The 14,001-nt window shown below is 38.7% G+C and overlaps 1 protein-coding gene across 4 annotated transcripts in view; it reads left to right on the top strand.

The window, feature by feature from the left end:
• fam168a (family with sequence similarity 168 member A) overlaps positions 1 to 5,917 on the top strand; it is an 82,305-nt gene extending 76,388 nt beyond the window's left edge. For all 4 annotated transcript variants that reach the window (XM_033023175.1, XM_033023176.1, XM_033023177.1 and 1 more), the window contains one exon: positions 538 to 5,917. The gene's annotated coding sequence lies outside the window, so the exon portion shown is untranslated. The remainder of the gene's footprint in view (positions 1 to 537) is intronic.
• Positions 5,918 to 14,001: the final 8,084 nt, after the last annotated feature.

Below are 14,001 nucleotides of genomic sequence, written 5' to 3'. Positions count from 1 at the left end.
GAAACCTGTGCAGATTTTAGTCCAGATTTGAATGGAATGCCATATTTGCCATTTTCCATTCTAAAGTTACATACACTCTTTGTTTTGTGCACAGCCACTCCTTGTTATTTTAAAATTAACATCTGTATCTAATTCCTTTGTTTAGCCCCTTTCCATTTGTATGATCCTAATTTCTTGTGGGCAAATTTAAATGACCAATTATTTAATGCCCAATTTAAGAATCAGGATTTTGTTTGTTTGATTACAATACGTCCATATTTCTCTACCAAGATCTTGCCTTCAGCTTACAACTAGGGGAAACAAGCAGTATTTCCCTTTTTAAGTTCTAAAATCCAAATAAAAGTTAAATCAAGGTTCCATTGAAAATATTTGTACGGAACATAAAATGTTCCATCCAGGATTTCCTTGTTTTTCTGTTCTTGAATGAAATTACTTATATTCACACTAACTTTTAGATATGTTTGAATTGGCATAAAGTTCTCTCTCTCTCTCACACACACTCTCTCACTCTCTTTCTCTCTCTCTCTTCCCTTACAGATCTGGAGTCAGACATTGTATGCAACTACTCAAGTCTTACGTTGGTGCTTGTGCATCGAAGCCACATGGCACCAAATCTGTTTGCAAGGACAAAGTGCAAAGGTCACTTTATGCATTTAGTGTTTTTTTGTAAAAGCTGCTTTTCTCCAAAATTCTGCCTCATTTTCCAAGTTCTTTTCCATCGTAGCTGTTCAAAATTTGTTACAGGCCAACATTTGTTATTACTAGCGAGGCTACGGCCAAAGGGGCCTATTCAATGGTGAGATTATATCCTTATAAAAATTGCATGTTCACCATTTCTATTATTGAGATCCTATATGGAGGTCTAGATTGAGATTTAAATGCAAAAAAATATGCCCTACTCTAATATCAATCCCAAGCAAGACAAATACATGATTTCAGTTTAAAGGGAAGAGTGACTGTCTCTTTGATCTGATTGATGTTCTCAATCTAGCAAATAGCAGCCATTAAACCTTAAATGTTCAGTTGGAACGTTGGCCTTTCTAGTTGCTTTTAAAAGGCATTATCAATATTAGTACTCACCACTGAAATGGCCTTTAATCTTTGTTTATGATAGAATTATTCAGGAAAGCTTTGAGGGGTTAAAGGGATATTGAAATAATGGAGCACTCGTTTCATTGCTACAGCACAGTGAGTTCTTGAGATGGCTTGAGTAATGCCGCATTACTTGTTTGAGCTAGTTGGCCAGATTCTTTGTTCAAGATGAAGTAATTGGCTGAGCACCATTTCTCCTGGCTGCCAATCCACTGCAGCTATTAAATCAGCATTGTGTTCTTTTGGGGTCCTAAATACAGGTTGCGCTGTATCGAAAGTGGTATTTCTGAGGCATTGGCTTTCCTTTGCTACTTGTTAGCAATGTCAAAAATCTGGATTCATGATGCACAAATGGTTATTCTCCTCAAACCTGTGAAATCCTGCCACCATTAAGCTCACTGGTATCTTTTAAATGGTTTTATGCAGTCTCCCTCACTAAATTGATCCAATTGTGTATTTGGTAAAGTTATTAACTGACATTTTTGCTTCTTTTTTTTCGGACTTCAAACTAAGTCATTTAAAAATTATACTATTTCAAGCAGAATAATTGCAATTTCAGATATTCCTTATTGAAAAGACCTAAATAGGAGAACACTGCAATTTAAAAACTCTTGAGCGTCTTAGTTGATAGGAATTTGCGGAACAGTACCATCCACACATAATGGACGCTGTCATGGACTGGCAAGTGAATGATTTTCACCTTGTTATGGTAAATACTTAAGGGAATGAATGTAAATGACTCGAAAGCACTGACAAAGGTATGAGGGTGAAATAAATTTAGTTTTAAGGAGTACATATTTTCCTGCAACTTAAAAATGATCACATATCAGAATTCTGTCAAAACTCATAAGATAGGTTATGTTGCACAATACATATATAAAAAATCTATGCTAATAAACAGGTACAAGACTTTATACATGAATATATATAGATATGTATGTAACACACCCTTATTGTGTTTGTGGTTGGCTTTATAGACTGATTCTTGAAGAACAAACTATATGAGACCTAGGTTTTAAATAGAATTGTAATCAAATATATTAAACTTCACAGTCTGCTGTTGCAGATTTTTTTACATACAGATCACATAATTAAAAGAGGTTTAATTGGGTAATTTCCTTAAGTACATGTGGTGGTTTCAATGCACACACCATTGATTCTAACCTAACAAAGCTATGGTTATATGGAGCAGCATTTTGCTTAATGTAGCCTGTTGAATGAAGCGCCTTGAAGAGGGTATATTCTGCAATATTAAAGGAGGCGTTCTGATGCTGAAGTTTTAAGACAAAAATATAAATATTCTGATTTGTAAGTAGCCAGATATACTTGTTGCCGCTTTAGAAATCAATCGGATTTGCCTCTTCTAGCATTACAGAATTATTGCAGAAGATGTCATTTTAAATCTTAGTGCGTTAGCAATTTTAATATCAGTTTAAGTTATGGATGATCAGATCTATTTAATATCAAATGGCATTTTTGAGCAACATTCCATTAAAAAAAAGAAATTCAGTTTCCCAAATTTAAAAAGAAAGGTTTCCTGTCCACTTTATTTGCTAGAACAACCATTATTTGGTTTAGTATTTAAATTTCCCTGAATTTTCATGATGTATTTCTTAAAATTACTATGCCCTTGATTTAACAAACTAGTTAATTTCTCTGGTGAATTTTTGACTAAGTTTTCCTAAACTATTTTACATGAGAAAATGGGGTTCAGCTTAAATGTATAGTATCCATCAGTTTTTCGTCACTAGCTTACAACTTTGCAGCGATTAGATGGTATCCTTCACAACCTTAAGGACAGAAGTGCAGGTTGGTGATGAGAGCTCTTGCATCCCGCAAAATGGGGAAGGAGAAATGTTTGGATTTTCATTTAAATTAAACCAACAAGTGTTTTAGAAATTGTCCAGTCCAGTGGCGATGTTACAAACATCAGGCGTGTAGATGTTTTAACTTGAAATTAACTTAGACATGGTGAGTTTGATTTGGCAACTGCTTTTAAATCAAAATTTGAAGCTACAAAATGGGTGTTGGGCAAAATGAATTTCCTTATTTCCAATTACCCAGTGCTAATCGCAAGCAATATTGCTGCAGGATACAAGAGCAATGGGCGGAGAGCAATTTTGAACAGAACCAACCACTATTGATGCAAATGATTAGCTTGTGATTATGTTTTTGGTGAGATTTTTATTTTATCTCACTGAGAAATCATGAGTACAACAGTCCAACCAACACACCTTTACTGCTCTTAAGATCAGCTTTTTACAGAATGTTAATGATGGCGGAGAACTAGCACTAGGTTTGCTTAAAGTATAGTATGCAAAGAAATGGTGGTTTTGAGGTTAAATTTCCCACTAATTTCTGAAATGTACAGACAAATGGGAACTATTTAGTGTGACATTAACTGGTTATGTTTTATGTCTCTTTAAAAATGTTTATACATGGAATCAAAATAAAATTCTCAGCTCATTGTAGTGATCTAAATTCTGACAGTCATTGTATTAGTAATATATTTGCAAATTAAGGTGTTTTAGTTAAACTGATCTGCTAAATGGAGGCAAATATTTCGGCCACTTTTGAGAATGTCAGGTTCATGGTTTTGTACAAATTTGCTACATTTACGTAAATAGATGTACTGGGGTAAGCTTGAAAAAACATTCAGATTCATTCCATTTGTCTCTGAAGGAACTTTATCCTCCAGCAAATTATGGACCAAAATGAAAACAAGACTGGCTTAAATTTGGTACGAATTTACGGTGTATTAATAATTTCCCCCTCTTCACAAATAAGCTGGTAGAGTAAGTGGGCAGACCTGCTGTAGAGCATGGTCAAATTTGAGAATGTTTTCAAACCATTCTGAAGAAGGGCTCTAACCTGAAACGTCACCTACCAATGTTCTCCCAGCGATGCTGCCTGGACCCTCTGAGTTACTCCAGCACTGTCTTTTTTGAGAATGTTTTACTCTGTCAGAATCAATTTCTCCCTGACTTGGGAATGCTTAATGCCAAAGTGTAGCCTGTGTACATTGGCTGCTCATCAATGAGCTGAAGTGCATACTGTGATAGATAGAACTATTCAGATTCCTTGCATAAAAATAAAGTTCATTCGATTCTTTATATCCTTTTAAATACTGCCATTTTACTATAGTTAAGTGAATATGGCTAATTGATTTTGGATAGTTTTACTGATACTGACCAGAATATTTCACTGAATGGTTCGCCATTTGTCAAAGCAGTATTATGGCACTGGTGAAGATATTTTGGTATCACTGCCCACAGAAATGCTGATCACTTAGCTACAGATCATAAGATATAATTTGTTCATTTCTATTTTGATAAAGTCTGTACACAATTATTATTTCTGGTGACTGTTAAAAAGAAGGCAAATAGGACTTTATCAAATATATATAAATAATTAGTAATCTTAAACATCGTGGGGGTGCCATTCTTCAATAAAAAAAATGTCTGTGTATAGATCAACAGCAGACAAGTTGGTCTAGTTCATAAAATACATTGGCAATCAATAGTGATGTTTTCAAACTATTAAAGTGCTTGCAGTACGTTATTTACAGATATGATTAATAAAATTGGATATCTTTAATTGTGCAAAGTCACCAGAAAAAAAACTTAGTTGATTAAGTGAAAGTAAATGTGTTTTCAACAGTTTGGCTGATTGTTTTTAGATATAACCTTGTTATGCACTCAATGTGCAGTATAATACATTAGCAATAGCTGAACTTGCATTCATGTATATTTATCTTTTTTGTTCCTTCATACCATCTCAAATCAGATTTTTATTTTTAATGCGCCTCATTTTAAAAAGAGATATTGGTGCCCTCGATTTCAGTGCATTGAATTTTTATTGGATTGAGCATTTTCTTACTAGATAATCATGCATTACAAAAAAAGAATGGCATGATATTTCAGAATATGGCTAAAGTATTGAAAACAAATTCAAATACTATGGAAGTTGCAGACTGTTCTTTTAATATTGAATAACTAATTCGGATACTGCCAGATAACTAATGTAATTTAAAAAAAATTGAGTTTGACTGTTTATCTCACAACCAGTGTCATTGTTTGCAACAAAACAGCATACCAATGCGAACAAAACACTAGTTATACATGACCTTTTAAAAGATATTTGTACACCTTTGCTAAATTAATAAGTACTGTAATGCAAGACTTGAACAATGCATATTAATAGTTGTACTGGCCCAATTCAATGTCATAAGTACTTCAGAATATCAGATTTATATAGGAGAGATTAAACGGTGTGTACGAGTGTTGCTCCTGTATTTTAAAGGAAGATAACCTAGGAAACCTTTGCAGTTCAGATATGTAATTTAAGCGCTTTTTACCATAAGTGTTATTTAAGTTGTTTAATGATTGATGTTTATTATTCTTAATAGAAAAAAAAACTTTATGGTTTAACTGAAGTTGGATGCTTCTTTGAGCTACAGGGAGCATTTCAGAACACAAGTCTGTGGGCTTTCCTTTTATTGTATTTCAATTGCAGTTTTGGACTTCCTTATTTTGAATTCTATTGGAACACTAATAAAGCAAGAGGAGAATTATGGAAATGTCATTGTCTTCCAAGCGTAGTTCATAGAATCTAAGTGTTTTAATAACGCCAATTAGAAGTTACTTATGGAATCTGAAAGACCCACAGATTACACTTGTGACTATGAAGTGTAAATCTGTTTTTTTGTTTTTTTTGGATAAGATCAGTTAGTGATCTAAGTGACAGAATTAAGCCAAGAGTTTGTAATTGTATATTTACTGTAAGATGTAGAACATTCAATAACTATTAAAAGGTTTACAAAAAAGTGCATTTGTGATTTTTTGTTTTGTTTTTTTTGGCACGGATGTTTGAGACACAGTATCTGATAACAATTGAGAAAAATAATATTTTCAGGACTTTTATCCAATTCCTTTATTCTAATTTCAGATCTGCACAATAATTGTTAGCAATGGAAATGGGTGCTTGGAAACGATGGAAGTGTACTGGAATGCATGACCCATGCTTGCAATGTAAAGTTATAAACTGAAAACAAAATCTGAAATCTTGCATTATTCAGCATGGTAAAAAGTCAGCCTGCAAATATAGATCGTCCCCCCCCCCCCCAGAGCTTGTTTTGCCAGACCAACAGAGGCCACGTAATAATTATTCTACAATACACTTCTGATCTACTCATTATACTCCCATATCTCAAAAGCACGATGGACTGCTAGAAACTTGAATAAAAATATTAAATTAAAAATATGTATTAATTTCCATACAAATAATTACTTGGTGGCCAAGTCAATGGACATTATCAAAGCAGAGATAGATAGATTCTTGATTAGTACGGGTGTCAGGGATTATGGGGAGAAGGCAGGAGAATTGGGTTAGGAGAGGATAGATTGGGCATGATTGAATGGCATAGACTTGATGGGCAGAATGCTTGCCTAATTCTGCTGCTATCATTTATGACCTTATGAATGTTGCAGTAGTATTAGCAATGTTACAAAATGTTGTGATTTAAAAAATCAAGTCTGCAATTTATCCCATCAGATAAAGCATAAAAATAAGTTTAATTTGACACCTAATTCACTTTCATATCTTCAGTATTAAAAAAGTTATGGCCATTTTCATACTCGGAAATTAGCATCTTGTTCCCTATTGCTTTTCCATTAACTTAACACAAAAGCTGTGATCGAGGACAGTCAAAAACCCATAACTTTCTTAAAAATTAAGAGAACTGAAAGAAATTTTCAGTTATTATAGATTGAAGCATTCTGAAACAAATATGAAACAATCTTACTTGGATGACCTGAACATAAAGCATATAATTAGTTAGTTACCCAATTGTAGCTAATTACATAATTCAATTACTAGATCTAAACATCTATCCATTTCTTAAGAAAAGATCAACATTTTTAAATAGCCTAAGTGTCCAAATAACATACACACAAGAATTCACAATATAACATGATTTTTAAATCTCATTGTCATCGATTTATAGGCCAAATGGAAGGAATTTAGTGTTTAATACCTGCAAATTAATGGCCATTTAAATCATCTTGCGCGTGGGTTTTTCTGGAACGTGATCATTTGGAACTTTGCGGTTGCAGTGAATTTGAACCCCATGTCGGCAGGAAAAATACTGCCGGTTCGGATGGGCTCCAAGTTACCTTCTCGCAACTTAAAATTTTGATTAAAGGGATCTTAAGAAGCCCTTTTCAATGTAAAAATAAACAGCCTACCTTGCCTTGTCCCCTACGTGAGATCCGTCCCGTTGTCGGCGTTCGCGGCTTTAGAAGATTTTTAATTTACTATAGCAATTAAATTATCCAACTTAGTTTAAAAATAACTGCAGAGAACGAATGTCGCAGCGATTTTTCGTCAGCAACTAAACAGCCTGACGAACATCGATTTCAACAGCCTGGAGGAAATGCCGTTTTAAACCCACCCCCCTCTCAAAGGCGCCAAAGTCGCTCACACGGGCTGTGACAGAACTGCAGCGCCGCTGAAGGTAAGTTTTGCGACATACCTAGTAGTATCGCTTCCAAAATGACAGATTTTAAAATTTCACTGGAAGCAGTGTCTTGGCTGTCACACCGCTGTTGCTTGCACTGTCTGCCCTCCACGCTCCCCAAAACAGTGGCCCCGAGTGGTGGGCGCGGGTCGTGCAGGCCTCCCACCCTCCCAGGTGGGTTTGTGTCAGGTGCTCCGGTTTCCTCCCACCTCCAAAGACTTGCAGGTTGGTAGGTTAATTGGCTTCTGTAAATTGTCCACAGTGTGTAGGATAAAACTAGGATACTGGTGATTGCTGGTTGACGTTGACTCAGTGAGCCGAAGGGCCTGTTGCCATGCTGTATCTAAACTAAAAAGTTAAACATTATTTCATTTTTTGGCCATTTGACGTGTGCCTACCAACATCTTTTGGATACAAAATAGATTAGCATAAGTCAATTAATTCTACTCCCGTGTTCTTCGCCCTTAGATCTATAAATGTTTAAAATCTAATTTTTGTTTAACTTTTTGTTACTCTGCAGAACATAGAATCTGCTTGCACCGCCACCTATATATGTATCACAGTCACTTGCAGTGTAAATAAAACAGTCACATTCTCTGCACAGATTCCCCATATCTAATCTTCAGAAGATTATCCAAGGCTGTGTTAGCTTTTGCTAAATTGAATTTCCAGAATTGACCCTATTCTAGTTGAGACCTGGGAAATCCCTTGAAAATGTTTATGAAAACTTCAAGAAAATGGTGGAAAAGCACAGCAGGTCATGCAGTATTTGGACCTGGTGGCAATAGTTTTCAATAACTTTCCTACCAGTTCATATTGTCACATAAATCCAAAAATAATCTCCTTTCTTACCTTTAGCACTGTTTCCCAGTCGATAAGGTAATTCGTCTATTATTGTGACTGTTTCTGTTACACATCTTTGAAATTTGCAGACCTGTTTCTCTGTTTCTCTTTCCACTGAGTATGTGCAGTAGGAAGTAGCTGCAGATGCTGGTTAAAACTGAAGACCAACACAAAAAGCTGGAGTAACTCAGCGGGACAGGCAGCATCTCTGGAGGGAAGGAATGGGTGACGTTTCGGGTCGAGACCCTTCTTCAGACAATACAATACAATACAATTTATTGTCATTTGAGCCTCAGTGAGACTCAAATGAAATTCTGTTTCCACAGCCATACAAACAAAGACAATTCCTAGACATAGACACAATTTAATTCACACAAACATCCATCACAGTGGACCCACTGTGATGGAAGGCAAAGTCTTTTCTCTCCCCTGTTCTCCATGTCTCTCCCGATATCCAAGCCCCAGGCGGGCGATGATAAGTCCCACGGCCATTTTAGGTCGTGCCGGGCGATTTACGGCCCCGCTCCCGGTCTAAATGTCACAAAGTTGGAGCTCCCGGCGGGCGCTGGAATGTCCCACGGCCATGAAGCCGCGCCGGGCGATGTACGTCCCCGCTCCAGGTCGTTCCAACCCCGTGACACGGGCTGGAGAAGTCGCGTTGCGGGAGCTCCGGGAAGCGGTCTCTCTCTCCCCCCGGACCCGCGAGCTCCTGATGTCCCAGTCCACCGGACCTGCGGCTGCGTTGCTGGAGCCTCCGAGTCCCAGAAGTCGAGTCGCAGCAGCGAGTCACCACCGCTCCCCACACTCCGAGGCCGGCCAGCCCCTCGATGGTGAGTAGTCCGCAGCTCCGCAGTCTCCCGAGCCCCCGGGTCGTTCAGGTTGGAGGCCGCTATCACGGTGCTAGGCCCCAACGACAACGGAGACCCGACAGGGAAAAGGTCGGGTCTCCCGGACAGGGAAGAGATTTTAAACGGTTTCCCCCTCCCCGCCCCCCGCCCCCCACATATACACATTTAAAACTAGTATTAAAAAAACCCACCAACACTACATTTAACTAGACAAAAAATTAAAAAAGACAGACCGCTGCAACGGGTGAGTCGCGCCGCCACACAAAACGTCACCCATTCCTTCTCTCCAGAGATGCTGCCTGTCCCGCTGAGTTACTCCAGCCTTTTGTGTCTGTCTACTCTCTCCACTGATATTCCCTGACTGGCTGTTCTATTTCTGTTAGAAATTTGTTCATCTAGTTCTCTTTTGTGAACTCTTTATTTAAACAACACATTTGTTTTTCTGTAACTCAAGCCAAATGGATTTAAATCTAGTATCATGTAATGTCATTTCTCTTAAAACTGTGGCATGTTTATTATGGTCAAGCCATTATTAATATTTATTAATCATAAATATTAAGAATTCCTTGACTTATTTAAGCCTTTCATAACGTAACCATGGCATAATCCATCTCTCACTTGTCCCAGCAGTTTACCACTTTCACTGATTACGCTACCAAAAATCGATCTGTTAACACTAAGCCTTGTGCTATTATTCTCTGATCTGATTTTTTTGGAATATTTGTAATCCTGTTGATCAAATGCCAATTAAAGATCCTCAATACAAAGTCAAAATTACCCAACCGTTTTCTTTTAAACTACCATATTATTTACAGCTCTTCATGGCCCTGTCCCACGGTACGAGTTCATGTCAAGAGCTCTCCCAAGTTTGCCCTGATTCGAACTCGGAGATTTACGGGAATGGCCGCTCGTCGGTACTCGGGGCTCTCGTGGACATTTTTCAACATGTTGAAAAATCTTCACGAGTCTTCCCGAGCTTACCTGCCATTAGCGAATCTCTCCGAGTACCTGCTGTTAGTGTTACGAGCTGCTAAGAGACGTCCCCGAGCTCCGACGTACCCGCTACGTTCATTCTCCGTGCTTACCACGAGTTTGATTTTTTTTAAACTCGGGAGAGCTCTTGGAATGAACTCGTACTGTGGGACGGGGCCATTAGTCCATAACATTCCTTACATAGCCAAGGCGATTAGAAAACCATGATAAGGCCTTTTTTAGCATCTTATCTAGGACAGAGGACTTTTCTAATCCTTTGAATTGGTTTTCATCTTCTAAGGTTGACTCACTACATTGCGATGAGGGTTTGTTCTAGTGTGAGAGACAGACTGTTTACATATTGTTTAGAATGAGAGGGAACCTTGTTGGAACACACACTTTTTACAAGGCTTGATGGTGGAGATGTAGAGAGCCACCCTTGTGCTAATATGCTCATGGGTTGGAAGTTCAAGGACTTGGATCCAGTGATGATGAGGGATGGTCAATATGTCAGAATCAAGATAGCATGGCATTTGGAATATGTCCAATTGTTGGAACTGTTCTCCTGCACTTGAAACTCTTGCCCTTACTGGCCTTCTACTTGCACTGCAAGTTCCTACTATAACAGTCGTGTATCAGGTTTCGCCAAGTTTGACATTTCCATCCTGGTAAAGATTCTGACTACCCTATTTGAGTCCCTCAAAAATTTATATACTTCTACTATGATATCCATCAACCCCTGATGTTTCAGAGAAAACAATCTAAGTTTGTCCAAGCTCCCCTTGTAGCTTTCCCTCCATTCCAGGCAGCATCCTGAAAAATCCATTGAAGCCTCCACGCCCTTGTAATGGGGCAACGAGACTGCCTACAATATTGCAAATGGGGCCTCGCCAAACTTAGTTAAAACTGCAACATGACTCGCTCATAGAATCCGCCTTGACCATTGAGCATCCTGTCATACTAATTCTGTGTTATCCCACTTTCTCACCCAGTCCTTCCACAGTGGGAGCCATTTACTGGCCAATCAACCTACATATGGGAAGTGGGAGGAAAATCACATGGTCACAGACAAACTCCACACAGGCAGCAGCCAAGCTCTGGGGTGAACCACCTTCTGGCACTGAGGCAGCAGCACTATTAGCTGCGCAACTGTGCTCCCCTTGCTCTTGTACTCAATCCTCTGGCCAATGAAGGAAAGTGTACCATATGCCACTTTCCGGGAGCTAATGACTTGGACATCAAGATCCCTTTGTACATCAGTTTTGCTAATGGTTCTGCCATTAAATGTATAATTTCCTCTTATTTGACCCTCTACGATATGATAGAATTTTATTTATCACAGGAGGAAAATTACACTCTAAAGCGCAACCTCACACTTGCCTGGATTAAACTATATTTGCCATTTCTCTGCCCACATCCATAATTGATCTATTTCTTGCTCTATCCTTTGACTCTATTCACATTCTGCAAGTCAACCAATTTTTTTTTGTCAACTGCAAACTTGCTAACCAGCTCATCTACATTTTCGTTCAAGTCATTTATGTACAGTACATCCTCGTTATAACGGAACATAGCGAGGGGAATCGTGCCCATTATTGCAGTACAATATATGGCATTTCATGGGTATTCAGACATTTAGTCTGAGCAAGAACTGCATTGACAGAGGTGCTTTTTATCAGCTGAAGCATTAAAGCAAAGCCCTACCTGTCCAAAGCTCCAAGGTCTCAATAGAGCAATTGTTGCAGTGGCATCGGCAAGCACGGCCAAGCAAGCTGTGGGCGCGGCAAAGAGAGTTATTGGCAGTCCGGCCTGGCAGTGAAATTCGGTAGTTCCGGTGCCATAACCGTAATCTTTTATGAAGAGGTCTGTACACATGAGGGTTTACTGTTTGTCACAACAGGTCCCAGCACAGATACCTGCAGAAGCACACTAGTCTCAGACCTCCAGCCAGCACAACGCCCACCACCACTGTCTATGGGTAAGCCAGTTCTGAATCCAAACTAACCACCTTGGATCCCAATATACCCTAATCTAACGGATCAGCCTAGCACGAGGGACATAAAAACATAGAAAAATAGATGCAGGAGTAGGCCATTCGGCCCTTCGAGTCACATTCAATATGATCATAGCTGATCATCTTCTATCAGTACCTGCTTTTTCCCCCATATCCCTTGATTCCTTTAGCCCTGAGCTAAATCTAACACTCTTGAAAACATCCAGTGAATAGGCCCCCACTACCTTTTGTGGCAGAGAATTCCATAGATTCTGGGTGAAAAAATGTTTCCTCATCTTCATCCTAAATGGCCTACCCCTTATTCGTAACATTTTTCCATGCATCTAACCTGTCCAATCCTTTAAGAATTTTATATGTTTCTATAAGATACCCTCTCATCCTAAATTTCAGTGAATACAAGCCCAGTCGACCCATTCTTTCATATGTCAATCCCGCCTTCCCGTGAATTAACCCGGTGAACCTACGCTGCACTCCCTCAATAGCAATAATGTCCTTCTTCAAATTAGGAGACGAAAATTGCACACAATAAAAACATAGAAAATAGGTGCAGGAGGAGGCCATTCATTGTGATCATGGCTGATCGTCCCCAATCAATTTAGAGTGGTGAATCTGTGGAATTCTCTGCCACAGAAGGTAGTTGAGGCCAGTTCATTGGCTATAGGGATTAGGGGGTATGGAGAGAAGGCAGGGATGGGATACTGAGTTGGATGATCAGCCATGATTATATCGAATGGCGGTGCAGGCTCGAAGGGCCGAATGACCTACTCCTGCACCTATTTTCTATGTTTCTAATAACCTGTGCCTGCCTTCTCCCCATATCCCTTGACTCCACTAGCCCCTAGAGCTCTATCTAACTCTCTGTGGCAGAGAATTTCATATATTCACAACTCTCTGGGTGAAAATTTTTTTTCTCACCTCAGTCTTAAATGACCCCCTTTATTCTAAACTATAACTATGAAGAAAATGTTAAATAAAGTTTGAATGGCAACGAATAAGAACTTAAGGGTTCTTGTATCATTTTGCCAATTAACTCTCTACACACCCTGAAAGTGTAAATAAACCTAAAGCCTATTTCATAAACACTCTCGGCTCTTAAGGGTTATTTCATATAACCAGCAGCTGTTGTGCTTCCATCGTACCATGTTACTTTTTTTTACAAGTTCACTTCTCCAACTAATCTGCAGCCATAAATGTACTAAGTGTCCTCATCATTGAACAATGTGATAGAGAGCACTTAGTATTGCTCTTCCTTTAGTAAAATGTCAGTTTGACCTAGATTATTTATTTGTTCGAGATTTCTTGCTGCATTCAAGCTTAGTAATGTGGTAAATTCCTCCACAATCATTTGGTAGGGTGAATTTAGCTAATTGAGTAATCCACAAGCAGATCAATAATAGTGAATGACAAAAGGTGCACGAGTAGGCCATTCGGCCCTCCGAGCCAGCACAGCCATTCAATGTGATCACCGCTGATCATCCACAATCAGTACCCCGTTCCTGCCTTCAAGTGAATTTTGTAAAAGAGATTGTATGATCTGCTACTGCACTTCTCGATACTTGATATTAAATTCGAAAAGCCAGTTAAATGATATTCTGGTTGCTGGGTTAACAATTGGAGAGGACATTGACCATTTATATCAACGGGTCGATGGTTGAAAGGGTCAAGAACTTCAAATTCCTGGGGGTGCACATCTCTGAAGATCTTTCCTGGTCCGA

This window comes from Amblyraja radiata, chromosome 6 (assembly GCF_010909765.2).
Source record: "Amblyraja radiata isolate CabotCenter1 chromosome 6, sAmbRad1.1.pri, whole genome shotgun sequence".
Classification (NCBI taxonomy): Eukaryota; Metazoa; Chordata; class Chondrichthyes; order Rajiformes; family Rajidae; genus Amblyraja; species Amblyraja radiata.
This window is presented reverse-complemented; position numbering and strand designations above follow the sequence as displayed.